This window comes from Pteropus alecto, unplaced genomic scaffold, assembly GCF_000325575.1.
Source record: "Pteropus alecto unplaced genomic scaffold, ASM32557v1 scaffold101, whole genome shotgun sequence".
NCBI lineage: Eukaryota > Metazoa > Chordata > Mammalia > Chiroptera > Pteropodidae > Pteropus > Pteropus alecto.
The window spans coordinates 16,871,091-16,887,617 of record NW_006432945.1 but is presented as its reverse complement, the minus strand read 5'-3'; the positions used below and the strand labels follow the sequence as shown (position 1 = coordinate 16,887,617).

The window sequence follows — 16,527 nt, the reverse complement described above, 5'->3', positions numbered from 1 at the left end:
GCCTGCGCTCCATCTTGGGGCCATTGTGCCCTTAAACACGGTGGTGACACTTGAGCCCAGTCTTTGGAGTGGAGCAGCATCTGGCCAGAGGAGAGACGTGTTCAGGTCATGAGCGTAAGTCTGAGCGATGAGGCTCACAGCGTCGCAAAGCAGGTGGAGCAGGGCACCGCTTTTCAAACCGGGGATGTGTAGGAACCGCTTCGGAATCTCCTTATAATTACAGGGGCCAGGCCCCAACCTCGACCTGCTAAACGAGACTTTCTCGGGGGCCAGACACCTCCGTGTCATTAAAACTAGTCTCAGGAGGTGCCGATGCTCGCCGCGGCTGAAGACCAGCAGTCTAGAGCCAGTTCCGCAGGGCACCAGGGGGCGGGCAGGGCTGGACAGTGTGCGTCCCGGGACCAGTGTTAAATATGCCTTGTGTTTCGCTGTGATGGCAGATCGCGGTGTCACCGAACCGAATCACAGCACCACTGAGCTCAGGGAACTCTGTCCTTAAGCAGAAACGTGCCCACTGCTGACCTGGACGTGCCTATGATTGTAGTGGTCTCCACAGCTGTAGGGTGGAAGAAAGCTGGAAGAGGCAGACGAGGCAGAGTGGGGGCAGGGCCACCAAGGGCGGGACGAGTGGTGACTTCCTAAGGTCAAGACAAAGGAAATAGAGAAACACTGTGAATACCCACTAGACTCTAAGCTCCACAAGGCAGGGGACTGTGTTTGATTTTGCTCACCAGCGTCTCCCCCGGGTAGGGGATGCTGCAATGCATTGCCCAGGTCCTGCCTGGAGGAGGTGTACATTTCCCCCAGCTGCTGAGTGCCTTCTCAGGCACCGGTCTTGGTAAAAGAAAGTTCTTCGCCCACGGTTGTAGCCCAGTGATGGGGTCAGGACAGTGGAACAAAAGATGGGCCACTGGCCTCAATTCAGGACAGCCCCGAAAGGCCACCCTCTGTTCCAGAACTCTCCAGAACAGGTGAGGCCTTGGCTAGAACCGCATCCTAATTCAGCTTCTCCTTTTGCCCAACTCTGCTTTCCTTGCCCACTCATAGTCATTGTATCCCAAAACACTTCTCAGTAGACCTGCCAGCGAACCTATATTTCACAGTCTGTTTCCTGGGGAGCTCAAGCTGAGATCCTCATTGTAGAGTTCCACGTAATACTTGTGGCAGGCCGAGTAACCGTTGGCGGGAAGGCAAAGTTGCCAGCAAAGTCAATTCTGGTCAATGTAAACCTCCCTCGAGAGAGAAGAAGAAAGGACACCCTGGCCCCTTCTCATGGTTTCATGGGCAAGTATTTCATAAGATACAGGAGACCTTCCCATTTCTGATGCTGCCGGAACTTATTATTCCTTAGAAAGACAGACTTTTAAATGATGGCTGCAGGGAACAGTCAACAAAATGTCCGAAGTGACCACCGTCACGCGACAAACTTTAAAAAGCCTTTAGAAGTAACGATGCTTTGCCACATGTACAAGCCAGTGGCCCTCAGAATTTTCAAAAGGACAACAAGGTCTCATTCCTTTTCATCTGACCCAATGCACCACACGGAGAGAAGGTGGTCGGTACAGTCCTCGGTATCTATCACGCCAGGTCCAAATTACATTAGCGTAAGTGAATCGGAAATACGTGAATCACATTACCCTTTGCACACTGTGGATGTCACCCTTAAGTCCATCACCCTGATGGATGGAGAATGCTAATTTCACAGCCCAAATGCCACCGAGCTCATACCCCCCGTTATTCTGCAGGATTCCATATAATGACAGCCCTTGATCTCTCGCTTGAGATTCTTCCTGCCTTATTTATTATTTCGTTTCAGAGGCAATCATTTGTACATTAGCGAAGATGTCATTTATGCCACTGGATTATTTCTGATGGGGATACAGAATGACATGCAGATGGAGAAGAAGAGAAATTCTCTTTACCACCACCCTCATCCATAAAATAACCGGCCGTGGACTCCAGACCGGGTGTCGTCTCTGCAACTGTCATTCTGGGCCGAGCGGGCAGCAGGTCTGCCTGGAAATGGCCGATTTGTAGTTTTTAAAGATTTCAGGACATTTATCCCAAGAGAATCTACTAACAAAATTTGTAATGGTTGCCTCGGGTTAAATCCCAGGCAAGGTCTCTTTGTTCTAGGCACTTTGCATTTATTATCATGAGTCTTTATGAAAATCAAATCTGTAGATAAGTATTATCACACATTTGTGTTTTACAAATGACAAAACCAATTTAGAAAAGCATATAGATTGCCCAAGATTGCACAGTGATTAAGAGAGCGGACTTGCTCTCTTGGGCAATCTATCTGCTTCCTGGGAGTCAGACCCAGGAAACAGACTGACAGGCACCATTAGGACATTCTGCTTCTGTATATTTTATATGCAATTTCAACTTGATGAAAACAGTAAAAACGGGAATCCAAAAGGCGAGTGAGCTTTTAAATCTCCAGCTTTCCTGGAGAAGTCAGCTAATTCCTCGTGACCTTGGTGACCACCCATGTCATAGGAAGCCACTCAAATAGGGGGGAGGGGGTTAAAGAAAGCCAGAACACTAAAGGGCCAACCGCTTTCCACAAAGAATGGACTAGATTAAAAAGGAAACAAAACAAAACAAAACAAAACAAAACAAAACCTCCACAAAGAGGGTGCACAAGGCAAATGCTCTGCCTTAACCTTGGCCATCGGTGGAGAGGTAGAAAATGTTATCCCCTGAGAATTTTTAATTGAAAGCGGACCCTCTCGGGAGTTCCATACCAAATTCATTTTACCTATTTAATTACAAAAAACTGCAAGTTGAAATTTTATTTTTAGATGACACTATCTCAGTGCTCCCTATCATCTGTGAACACGAATTCTTTATGGACGATGACACTTTTGCCAGGACCCTTTCCACGTAAATCAAATCAAACACGAATTCACTCAAAAAGCATGGCACCACGAGTGAAAGTCAGCAGAAACAAACACGTTTTGGAATCAGACCTACGAGGACTTCAGATATTGGATTTATCAGTTGCAGGATATAAAATGAGAATATTTAATATGTGTAAATATATCAAAGAAATGCCAGAAGCATGAGTAAGGGAACTGTAAAATGACAAGGGTGATTCAAGCAAGAGCCAACGGAACTTCTGTATAAGGAAGTATGGCGCTCGAAACTTAAAAACTCGCCTGGTAGGCTTATCGACAGATTCGGCGCAGCCAGAAGGATCCGTGACAAGGAGGATCTGCAGGCGTGAGCCAGGACTTGCTGCAGAGACATGACGAGGTGAGACTTGGCGACAAGGGTGGATGGAGGAGACCAGATGGCCGGTTAGGTAGATCCCGAGTGAGCACAGAGAAAGGGCCACATCATTTTTACAAATGATGATTGACGTGAACCTTTGGTCTCACAAAGCCCCGGTGTGACCCACCCGCAAGCTTCAGCGTTTGTCACAGCCGTGGTGCGGGCTTTGTCTTTGCTGAGGGCTGCTTGCCTGAAAGCCTTGCTCAGTGTCCGGCTCCACGTTCTAGACTGTATAGGTAGAATATATCTAAAAAACAAACCCCAAACTCCCCAGATCTAATCAAGCCAGGGCCCTAATTTTAAATCTCCCTCGACAGTTTCAAAATAAAATGTGAAGTTCTTAGCAGAGTCAACAAGGTCCCTTCCTGGTGGAGCCCAGGAGCGTCAGCCTGACAACACGTCAGAGTTGCTGGAGTGATTTAAAAAACACCAACACCAGGGCGCTTAAGAGGACGAGCCCTCGATCGGTAGTCTTCTAGCGGGTCGACTTGACCGTTTTATAGGCCTCCGCGTGGGAGCACCTGTGTTTTGTCAGACACCATGGCGGGAGCTTCAAGTGACCGTCTTTAACCCCGACGAGACCCCGCTTTACAGACGGGGCGCGGTTTCCACTGTCAGATGCCGTCTCTGTGGAGACAGAATTAAGCTAATGGTGCTGGCCCATCCATCCTCCCCTCTGAGGTCGGGGTTCTTCCAGAAGCAGCTCCAGGATGGCCTCCGTGGACGCCCATGGGCTCGGGCTGAACCCGCACGCCAGCGTCACCCGGAGCCAAGGTGCTGGGCATGGCCCCTGTGTGCGTAGAGGCCCAGCCTTAGGTGTGTTTGGAAAATGGGTCCCGTTTCCCTTGGAGGTTCTTCTCACCCAGCGGAGCGCCTGACCCGCCTCTGCTCGAAGCCGGGGTCGCTGGTGTCCAGGCTTCTCTCCCTCACGGTCCCCTGTGCTCCTCGTGCGAGATGGAAGGGAGGGACCGTGCACGGAGGGGGCCCTCCTAGCCGGGCACCATTCTGCTCTCCTTGGGTGCACGCTTGTCACAAGCTGGGGAGCTTTCCAGTTTTCCTGTGCTTCATTCGTTCAAGGGCCTACTTGTGAGGCCGCACCTGCCCCGTTTTAACCTGTCGATAATGCCGAGGTCGTGGGCATGACTTAGTCTCCCATCTGTTGCATAAGATACGTCTGTATCTTGACCGAAGCGCATGGTCCCAATACCAGGGTGGCGTTGGGCTGCACACGCGGGCCCACGTGGACCTGGGCTGCATCGTGGGTCCGCTCCGTTCTAGCTGTCACCTTGGGCAAGGCAGGAACCTCTCGGAAACCGTTTTTACTTGTAAACGAAGAATGATGATAGAGAGCTAGTTAGCAGTTTCGTTAAAATTATGAAATTAGATTTTATTTATAAACAGCTTACAACACGATAGGTATCACACGTGGTCGTTTTTACCGTAAATGCGAATAGCGGGACTTCCGGCTTATTGGAAGGCGTTCGATGTGACCCTAGAAGGACTACCCTTCTTGCCACCTTATGCTGGAACCCGCTGGCTTTGTCCCACATCTGGTCTGGAGGTGGGGCCAGGTCTAAAACAAGCCCGCGCCTGTCCTGGGCGGAGCTTCCCCTCTTGCTCTCGAAAGCCTCGTAAGCACCGGGCATTCCGTAACGAGGACAAAAGTCACAGTGAGGCCGGCACCCAGACCCGTGTCCGGCAGAGGGCTTCCAGCCTCTCCCCTCGTCACCCTACAAAGACGAAGAGGCAGCCATGCAGCCTCCGGGTCCTCCTTAAGGTTTGGGCTCTTCTGCTGCGGAATCCAGATGACTCCTCTGGACGCTCGCCCGGAGCAAAAGCTCTGGCTTCAGATCCTCTGGACGGCGGCCATGGTGCAGACATTTGCTGCCGCCAGTGCGTGGGAGAGAAACATGGATATCGCCGCTCACCGAGAACGCGGTGGAGCGTCTCCAGGACCCCTCAGCCAGGAGCCAGCTTCGTCACCTGCTTCTCAGGATGGGGAGGCCGTGACCTCCAGCCCTGGCTGGCTCACCACCATGAGTGACGCAGAAAGGGATGTCAAGAGATTGAGGAACGGTCTAGTCTGGGAGAGCCACAGAGCTTGACACTGAGACCAGAGCCTCCATCCGCACCTTCCATCCTGCAGGTTCGAGTTGCCACGTGCTCGAGGAGGTGTCGACCTCAACCCCACTGTGCCCTTGGGGCCTGTCTGCTCCACCGTGTGTGCCTTTTCTTTTTCTTTTCTTCCCTTTTCCTTTTCTTTCGTTCTTTTTTTCTTTTCTTTTTTCTTTTTTCTTTTTTTTGGACATTTTGGATTTTAGGTGCAGAGCTCTGATTTTATCAAAGGCCTCTCTCACCTCATGGCACGCTATTTATTACGTCTGATCCCACGAGTTTTCCCCTTCATCCCCCGTTTTCTTTTTAAAGAATGCCCAGCCCCTCATGCCCCTTTCCTTTGGCAACCAGCAGCTTCTTCTCTGCATCTATGGGTCTGTTTCTGTTTTATTTCTACATTTGCTTTGTTTAGGTTGCACATATAAGTGAAGTCATAAGGTATGTGTCTTTCTGTGATGTGTTTCACTTGACACGACAGCCTCTAGGTTCATCCGTGTTGTTGCAAATGGCAAGATTTCATTCTTTTTTGTTGCTGAGTAATACACACACACACACACACACTCACACACACATATGTCACATCTTCCTCATCTATTCACCTATTAAGGGACGCCTGGGTTGCTTTCATATCTTGGCTATTGTAAATAATGCCGCAATGATCATAGGAGTGCAAATATTCTTTTGCATTAGTGTTTTTGATTTCTTCGGGTAAATATTCAAAAGTGGAATTGTGGGATTGTATGGCAGCAATATTTTTAATTTTTCGAGGACTCTTCATACTGTTTTCTGTAGCGGCTGCACCAATTCATAATCCCACCAGCAGTGCATGAGCGTTTCCTTTTATCCACGTCCTCGCCAGCACTTATTATTTGCCGTTTTATTGATAATGGCCATTCTGACAGGTGTGAGGTGGCATCTCATTGTGGTTTTAGTTTGTATTTCCCTGATAACTAGTGACGTTGAGCATCTTTTCATATGTCTGTTGGCCTCTTCGGAGAAATGTACGTTCAGGTCCTCTGCCCATTTTTTAACTGGGATTTTTGTGTTTTGTTTTGTTTTGTTTTGTTTTTGTATTAAGTTGTCTGAGTTCCTTATATATTTTGTGTAATAACCCCTCTTGGATGTGTCACTGGAGAATATCTTCTCCCATTCAGTAGGTTGTCTTTTCTTTTTGTTGATGGTTTCCTTTGGCGTGCAGAGACTTTTTACTTTGATGTAGTCTCATTTATTTATTTATTTTTTTTTGGACCTTGTCTGAGGAGGCATATTCAGAAAGATATCGCTAAGAGCGACGTATGTCAACGAGGTTACTGCCTATGTTTTCTTCTAGGAGTTTTATGGCGTCAGGTCTTACATTTAAGTCTTTAATCCATTTTGAGTTTATTCTTGAATATGGCGTAAGAAAGTGGTCTAATTTCATATTTTGCGTGTATGTAATTTGTTGTTTCCCTCCCTCTTGCTTCCTTCAAGATTGTCTCTTTAACATTCACCATTTTAATTATAATATACCTCGGTATGGGTCTCTTTGGGTTCATCTTGTTTGGAGCTCTCTGTGCTTCCTGGACCTCGATGTCTGTTTCCTGAGTTAAGAAAGTTTTCATCTATTATTTTTTAAAAATAAAGTTTCTGTTTCTTTCTCTCTTTTCCTTCTTGGATCCCTAGAAGGTGAATGTTCAAAAGCTTGATGTTTTCCCCAAGGTCCCTTAAACTGTCCTCTTTTTAAAAAAATTCTTTTTACTTTTGCTGTTCTGATTTGATTTTTACTAGTCTGTCTTCCAAGTTGCTAATCTATTCTCCTGTGTTAGCTAATCTGATGTTGATTCCTTCTAGTGTATTTTTTTTCATTTCAGTTATTGCATTCCTCGGGTCTGCTTGGTTCCTTCTTATACTTTCCTTTTGTTGAAAGGAAAGTATATATTTCACTCTCAAGTTCTGTGAGCATCCTTATGATCGTTTATTTGAATTCTTTGTCAGGCATTACTTATCTCTGTTTCCTGAGGTTTTTTTTGTCTACCTGGAGATTTTTCTTGTTCCTTCATTTGACAAATATTCTTCTGTCTTTTCATTTTGTTTGAATTTCTATGTTTATATAAAATAATTAGACAAAATAGCTATGTCTCTCAATCTTGAATAAGTGGCCTTGTGAGGAAGCAGCCTCGGTGTAGACGATGTGTGCTGAGTGTGTTTGGCAGACCGGTGGGAGCTGAACAGGTGCCTGAGGCTTCCGGGGCCTTGGCCCACCAAGCCGGAATGGCTCCAGATGGGAAGCCAGGTGCAGGTAGTACTGCCCTGTTGATCCTGCTAGCTCTCTTTGTTCATGCTGAAACGGGGTCAGGTGATATATCAAGTCTAGAACGGGCCTTGGTGACCTCGCAGGGGGCCAGGGCTCCCGAGTAGACCCATGTTACTTAGGAAAGTGGGGGATGTGCACAGTGGCGCTCGCCGGCCCCTCCGGTAGGGAGCGTGTCTGCAGCTCCCGCAGCTTCTCAGCCTTGTCTATTCGGTGTCTTTCTCTTGTTTGTTGTTTGGAAGCAGTCCATGCAGTGGAATCTCAGGAGTAATCGTGCCCCACGCACGTGTGTATGTGAGTTTGCTCGTGGCAGGAGGTGAGCTGTGCACCCACCTGTGCCGCCGCCGTCTCGGACCTCCCCTCAGCCCCATTTTCCATTACTATTTTTACCATTGAGTTGCACCTTCTTTAAGATGTTTACTATATGTTCTCGATATGTGTGAACTTGTGAAAAATGTGTTGGTATTTTATGTATGTACTTATATCTTTGATAGTGTCACATTATACTGCTTACCTTTTGACTCGGTCCTGTGTTCTAACGTATACCACTAGTTCATCGCTTCTGACAGCTGCATCGTAGCCATCTGATGATGGACCGCTATTTGCTGCTACAAATAATGCTGCCGTGTACATTTTTCTATGTGGCACCTTATGAGCCCATGCGAGAATTTCCCAGGCGTGTATTCCCAGGAGAGAGAGCGTTGTATTGTAGGGTACACAGGCACTAATTCCCCGAGAAGCTGCCAGATCACTCTCCAGAAGGACAGTGCCAGCTCCCACTCCTACCAACTCTGCATGTGGACTCCTGTTTCCCACGGCTTGTTGAAAACTCGGAGTCCTCGGATTCTGAAACGTTTGCCAGTTGGTGGGTATTAAGTGGCATTATACTGCTGTTGTAATTTTTGTATCTCCTCTTATGGGCGAGATTGAGTATCTCTGACTTTTGTCATTGAGGTTTCTCATTTTTGTGCATTGACAATTCATATCCTTTATCTGTTTTCCATCTTTTCAATGATTTATAGGAATTCCTTCTATAATCTAAGTATTAATCCCGTTGACTTCAGATTTCGCAAAGATCTTCTCGTAGTACGGTACACGTCTCTCGTGTTTATGTAGTCAGACCCAACAATTTCCTACTTAAGTTTGTGGTTACAGAGTCTCGTTTAAAAAAGTCCTTTCCCACAGTGAAACTATCTTATTTAGAACACTGAAGTCCAGTATTTGAACACAGATTGACGTTTTTAAGCCATCAGCACAGGCGAGCTTATATAGTAATACTGAGATATGCCATCGAAACTGTGAAGGGAGAGGGGACATTTGGAGACCAGTACAGAATAAAGAAATATCTAAGATCAAATTGCATTTCTTAGAACAAGTCGTTTAGGATAGTCTTCTGAAAGATCAGTCAACATGATGGGCAGTTCCATGAATTTATATTCTGGTTGCTTTAAAAAAAATTACCTGGTTGTGTTTATGAGTGTGTCACATTGCCATGTGTCAAGCCCAATAATTAGCCGACCTAGCTGAAATAATGTGGCTTTTACATTTGGATTTTAACTTTCTTGCATGTCACTTGTACAGAGATTTTTATAGCAGCCTTATTTGGCTCATGGGGGAAAAAAATGGGAAAAATTCCAAATATTTAACAATAGGAGAATTTTTAGCAAGCCAGCTTTATAAGTTTGCCGATTGGTGGGTATTAATGAAATGCTTATGGCATAGTCTTTAAAAATAAGTAAGCAGGCTATATTGATATATAGCAACAGTGCTACAAAAGTGTACTGAGTATAAATCACAACATAGAAAAATGGAATGTATCTGCAAATGACAACTGCATAAAAATATGCTCATATGTTCAGAGAATGAATTGGAATTTAGCCAGATGGAATTTAGTGTGTTTTATTCAATCCGTAAGATTATGATTAATTGAAAAGTACATTGGTGTGTTGCAATTTTAAGAAACGCATATGAATGTAGAGCTAGCTTACGTAAATTTGAGAACTTTCGTAACTCTCAGATGTGGTAGAACCAAACACATGAAAATAAAGGAAAGTGGCTGTCTTAGAGAGTCGTCTGGAGGTGGGGAAGGCCAGCAGACCACCCAGCCTATGCCTGTTGTATAAGCAGAGTTTACTGGAGCACAGCCACGCTCCCTCGTGACACCCTATCTGTCTGTGAGTGCTTTCCACCCACCCGGGCGAAGCTGGGTGCTTGCGACAGAGACCACTGGGCTTGGCACCCTGCAATACCCATTGTGTGGCCCTTTACGGAGAAAGTGCCGGCTCCTAATCTAGATTATTGCTTGAGGATGCGAATTAGAATCTACCCTCATTCGTGGGATTTCTGTTTAAATAATAGATCCAAAGCTGCTTAAATATTTAAGTCCACGTCTGCAAAGAAGTGGGACCGGTGACCGGCCCAGGGGAGTTTGGGAAGCAGCCAGGGCACTGTGGACAGGGCTGAGAAATTCCAGAGCAGAGGCTTCAATTTCTAAGCAAAATAAGCTCACCCAGAGCCTGAGACCCGAGTGGAGCGAAGGCGAAGGAACAGAACCGCGGTGGTAGCTCGGCCGCCTGGCCGGCAGGGAGCCCCGGGGAGCCGTTTCTGCACGGCCGTCCCGTGGGACGGTGTCCGTTTCTCCTCGGGCGTACGGTGATTTTACGGCAGCATGAAATTAAAGAAAAACTCAATCCACGAATTTCTCAAAGGCGGGAGAGCAAGAACGAGTCTCCGGAGAAACCAGCGAGCCGTGAGCAGGGGGAGCGGCAGGCTCTGCTGCTCGCGACAGCTGCCCTTGTGGCAGGCGTTCGTCCTTCCTCTGTGGCACCATCAAGGTCCTTCTCCACCGCCCCCCCCCACCCCACCGGAAAGCTGGTTTTCTGTCCTGCGCTGCAGGTACATGGCTTCTGCCCAATGCGTTTATATTTTACGTCTTGGGAGAGACAATTCATACACTTCATTCCTGGCAGTTACTTTGCCCTAGAATCCTGGAAAATGTGTCAGCCTGCTTCCAGGGCAGCAGTGAACTCTGTTTTGAGGTTGCCTCCATGGATACAGATTTGTTTGGGGGTCATGCTGTTATTTCAAGGGGGAGGAAAAGTCAGACGATAATTTTCGGTACTTGTAATGACTATCCTAACGGTTACGTGAAGAGGTTTGAATGTAAACATACGAACATGCAAAAGCATCTCCGAGCCAGTGGGAGGCCGAGAGGAAACACAGGTCTGTGCTTCGGACCCCCGCACGGTGCCCCGTGGCAGGAGCAAGGTCTTGTGGGCCGTCATTCCTCCTCAGCCTCTGAGCTGGGCCACCCCCGGGCCCCTGGGGACAGACAGCACAGTCGGATAACCGGGCCCTCGGTGCAAAGCAAGCGGCGTTGACAAATGAGACTATTTGATAGCGTGCTTAATGTATTTGGAAAATTTTGACCAGAATAAAACAAACCTTTGTTGATTTTTTTTATATGACCTAAGATTTCTCTTCGTCACTCTCCTCCCTGCCCACCTCGTCCCACCCGGTCTCCATCTAAAGCCGGAACTGACCCATCACTGCGAAATCAAGTCAGCATTTACCTCCATTCTATGCCTGGTGCCCCGAAGCTCACATGTTGATAGAGCGCAGAGAAGAAATATTATTGTCAGTCTATTTTTCAGGTCTAAAGATAGTAATAGGACAGTGTGTTCTCCTAGAGAGAAGACGGGAAAAACACTTAAGAAACATCAAAAATCTTGTGAGTGCTTTCGAACAAAACTTCAGGGGTCAAACCACCTGCAGAAGGCCGGCAGGCCCGCCTCCTCTGGAAATGGTTTCTTGGCACGGGAGTGTGTCACCTGCTTGTGGCGGTCATTGAGTTCTGTCATGCAGCTTCTTCATCAAAAGGGTGCCAGGATACTTCATTAGCACAGGCTCTCTTTCTAAAGAGATTTCCTTTGATGTAGCCATTTCTATTATCTACACCTTGTTTAAATTTTATAGCCTCTGTCCTCTGTCATTTTTTTGCAGAGCGGCAAAGGAAATCCCAGTCGCTGTGTGCTTATAGTCAAGCTCTGGACGGTGGGGTTAATTCATGCGTGGGTTCAACAGCTCGTTCAGTAAGGAGTGATTAAAATCCCATTGTGATAAAGACACTCAAATTGAAGAAGACATTTCGGAAGTAGATCTGGTGACGGTTAAAACGGAAAAGTCTATGTTACGCATATTTTGCTGCGAAAAATAAACATGCTTTACAAAAAAAAAAAAAAAAACGGAGTAAGATAGCCCCGGTCCTCCCGTTGACCGGCACGCGCGGCCAAGTGTCGCTGGTGAGAAGGCGGAGGTTCGGAGAGGGTGCACTGGGTGCCGAGGAGGGGGCCGTGTGCTGGGCGTAGCCTTTCAGTGTGTTTGTTTGTTTCGTTGCCGAGCGCTGGTGTTGGTTGGCGACAGCCTCCAGGGCCGAGGCTTCAGAGAGGAGCGCGTCTTAGATGAGCGCATCTTAGATGAGCGCATCTTCTCTGGAAGCCGAAGCCGCGGGCGTCTCTCCAAGGCCGATCCCGCCCTGCAGGCAATATCGTGAGCGGTGGACGCTGCGGGCGGCTTAGTCCTCTGTCCGTACTTCTTCTTCTTTTAGATTTGTTGTCTTTATTTTTATTCATTTTAATTTTTTTTTTTTTTTTAGGCGAGGCAACCCTTGGTTGACCTCGCAGATTACGAGGACCTTGTTAGTTTACAATCCTTTATTCTTTATTTCTTAAGCCTGCAGCACCTGGTCTTCCTAGGTGGTCTCCCATCCAAGTACTAACCAGGCCCGACCCTGCTTAGCTTCCGAGATCAGACGGGATCCGGCTTGTTCAGGGTGGCGTGGCCCTGGACCTGCCTGGTACTTCTTTCTGCTGTCACTACCGTGTCCTACCCAGGGCCCAGATTGAGGTGAGACAAGAGAGGCATCTAGGGGACAAAATTTAAGGAGGCACTCGTTGCAGGGCCAGGCAGGCGTGCTGGCTTTGCGCTTGCACGGCCGGGGGGAGGCGCGCGCTCCCTCGGTGCCCGCACCCCTGTCACGCGGCGTAGCTTCTCTTCTGCACCTGCCTGTTTACGCACGCGCCTCCCGACATACACCGCAGGCTGTATCTTGTGTATCTTTGTATATCCTGGGACTAGTACAAAGCGCTCAGTAAATGGAGGCAGGCTCTGGTAAGCATGTTTTAAGGAAATAAACAAATGGCCGCAGTTTGCCGCATACTCTAGGGACAGACATGCTCTCGTCTGGTGTCTCCTGCTCAGATCTGGTCCCTGTTCTGTCGAGCCAAAGTTTGTTCCATGTTCATGCTCTTGGAAGGCCTTTCAGTAGACGCTTCTCACTTCTAGCAAATTCTCTTGCCCCTTACATCACGTAGGCAGTCGAGGCCAAGATGTAACTTTCCTCACTGTCGTTCATACCCAAATTTCCTTACCCTGTCGTAGCTTTTGAGAACAGGCAGGTGACCCCCTTCTTCCCCAGGAGACAAGAGGGGACAGTGAGGGCGGGGCCTAAGAGGAAGGCTCCGTGGTGCACGTGCTTCTCTAGGGCGTGTCATTCTGAAAATCCTTTCTGGGAGCCCAGGTAGCGCCAGGTAACAGGCAATCACGTGCTTCAGGAGGTGAACGCGATTGGTACGCTAGTTGAAGTAATCTACCTTTCCAGGGATACTGAAAAATGGGCGCGCGACACTGTGCTGCCCAAAGAGACCCTGGAGGGAGAGCCTGAGCATGCGAGAGACGGAAAGGGAAGTTGTCGAAGAGACCAGTGGACGGGCCGCAGCCCCGGGAGGGCTGAGGCGGGATGCGCAGAGGAAAGCAAGCAAGCTGGGATCCGCAGTGAGCCTGTGCTTGTCAGCGTGGAAATCGGACAGTGTTCTGCTGGATGGCTTCCTAAGGCAAACGTGCGCGCGTGCAGGGGTCAGAGGTCATCGTGCTGCGTGGGTTCATGAGCTCTCCATTGCTAAGCCGAGAGCACAATGCCGTCTCACAACTCAAATTGTTTCTCTTGACTTCTGCCCATCCCAGGAACGCCAGCTGCTGCCATGTCCTACCTTCTCATTGCTTCTAGAATTTAAAAAAAAATTTTTTTTTTTTTTAATCTCTACAACCACTGTCTTGATTCAGGGCAGCACCCTCACCCCTCACCTAGATTATTTAAGCAACCTCCCACCTGACTTCCCTATTCCTGATTCAGTTCCGACACCGAAACGAGAATTCTGTTGCTAAAACACGATTCTATTGAAAGAATTCCATGACAGAAACCTCGCCATACCTTTTCGCTTTCTTTGAGATGAGAGTCAGCCTCCTACAGCCAACCTACGAGATGCTTCGTGATCCGGACCCAGCCCCTCCTGCAGACTCTGTCTCTGCATCATCCTGCCGCACTGCTGGTGCCTCAGGTTCACCACGCCCTCTCTTGTCTGTGGGCTTCGGCACTTGTCCTCTCTGCCCAGGTCACTTTTTCCCACTTCCTAACCTTTCTCCGGATAACTGCTAATTCTATCCCTCAGGTCCCCTCTTAGATGTCATTCTTCCAGAAACCTCTCCTGAGCCCCCAGAACGGGAGTGGTTGCCTCTCCAAAGGACACCAACACCGTCCTGGCCACATCCCATTACGGTGTTCATTTATCTCTCTCTCATTCTTAATGACATGTATATTTTCAGACGGTGTCTGTGTCGCTGACATCTTGCACAGTGTCTGATTTATAATAAGCATTTAAAAAGTCGTCAACTATGAATGAATCAATAAATGAATTTTTATAGGAAGTAAAATTGTCACTCAGGACAATCAAAGGCCTTGCCCGAAGCCCCTCACCAAGTAAATAAATGGTCAATCTGAGTTTCGAGCCCCCCTTTGCTCTCCTCCCTTCCCTTCCCTTCCCTCCCCTCCTCTCCATAATCTCTCACCTTGGAAGAGCTCACCCACGTGGCTGGGCATCTGTGTGGCGAGGACTTACAAATGCGCATTTTCAGCCCACAACTCCTTTCCGAAGGCACATCCACTAGTCTAGTCAGCATTACGGGGGTTCAAGCTTGACACCATCCGACTAATTCAGTCTTCACGTTCAAAACCTTGTCGAAAGTCAGACTGGCCCGGATCGGGTGACTAGCCCTGTTCCCACACCGCGTGACGTGCTGGGCACAGACGGGCACGAATGATGGGACACAGAGAGAAAGGGCCAGCTCCCCGGGAGGGTCGGAGACAACTCCGAAAGAAGTCACGTCGCACGGGAGCTTTTCTAACAGACGTCTCAACATTATTCTCCCCTGGATCCAGGAGGTCATTCGGTCAATTAAGAGACCGTCCCCTCCTTGGTTGGAGGATGTCCCTGACTTTTAATAGAGTCATCTGACGTTCCAGTGTAGACTCCTCCGCAAGAGCTGGACTGCTGGCCCGTCTTGGCTCCCCGCTCAGCCCTGACGCCAGAGCCCCGTGGGACAATTAAAAACAAGACCATAGCTCGGAGACAGAGTGTGCATCTGCTGCGGGGTGTTGTTTTGGTTTAATTAGGACTCGCTATTTCCTGAGTTCCCATAATCTCAGCCGATGAATTATGTTGGTTACTTGCGCTGCAGGCTTTGAACAGGTGGCACTTATCAGGGGGAAATGACTCCTTCTTCTTTTAAAACCATCATTTGGAGCATCCAAAAAAGGCAAATGTGCTTGGGTTTTTTGGGGGGGTGGGGTGGGGAGGGAGATAGCTATGTATGGAATTACAAATGCCGTGATGGACACCTGCTTCTCTGTAGGAAGACGGGCCTGGCTCCCATATACATTCGGCACGTTCAGTCCCACACACCCTGATGTGCATGTGTGCACAGCCCAGGGTGGGGCTAGAGACGAAGAGAATGGTCTGTGCTCTCCCAGGATGTCTCAGGCCAGTTCAGGAGATGGAGCCTCTGACCAGGAACGACAGTACAAGGCAGACCCAGACGAAGGCCATCGCGGAGACCAGGAGCCCGTTCATGTGTTTATCCAGGCTCAGTGCACAAAGGAATTCCACACACACGGCCTCATTTTGATCCCCACAAGGCTGCTTTGAGGTTGGGTGTTATTATCCTCATTTCGGTCACAGAGAACCAAGGCTCAGAGATTAAACGTCTTTCCCATGTCCCCACGGTCATTGGCATATGGGTCTCTTACTTAAACCCCGGACCTGGCCAGTGGATGGACAGAGGAGAGGGCAGGTGACTTTTACCAGGGCAACAGGGACAGTCTCAGGGAGGAGGTGTGACTGGAGTCGAGCCTCTCTCTACCTTCTGGAATAGAGGCGAAAAGCGAAGGAATTCCAGACAGAGCCGACATCTATAAGGAAGGAAATCCGTGAAGATGGGAGAGCTAGGAAGTAGTCTGTGTACCTGTGACCTTCCAGATGATGCTATCAAAACCGATGGAAGGAATATAAACTGAGCATTGAATGAAATACTTAACATAATTCAAAACAAACTGTCCTTGCCCTCAAGGATGATGCCGCTTGAGAGAAAACAAACAAACAAATGAGGCCGAGGCAAGAGAACACCTAACTGGTAGCCCTACATGTCTAAGAGTTCAGAGTAAGCCATGCTCTTGTGCCCAGTGACCTCTCAGGGTGATGTGGGGGCGAGCGCGGCTGCTTGACGATGCTCGTTGGGCTCGAAGGGGATTGGGGGATTTCAGGAAAATGAGGTGAGCTCTCTGCGTGAGGTGCTGAGCTGTGCTGACTCATCCTGCCTTGAAACAGGCTGACTCCTTGGGGGAAAAAAAGGGAAGAGAGAACCTGGAAGAAGGTTCTGTCTCCGCAGCCAAAGCAGGCAGAAGTGTAGCGACTGGATATTGACCGAGTCTAAGGTACTCCCGGCGGGATGCT

General features: G+C 48.4%; 1 pseudogene; it reads right to left on the bottom strand.

Moving 5' to 3' along the window:
* Positions 1-12,413: 12,413 nt before the first annotated feature.
* On the bottom strand, positions 12,414-12,532 carry LOC112476578 (annotated as a pseudogene).
* Between the last annotated feature and the right edge of the window lie 3,995 nt (positions 12,533-16,527).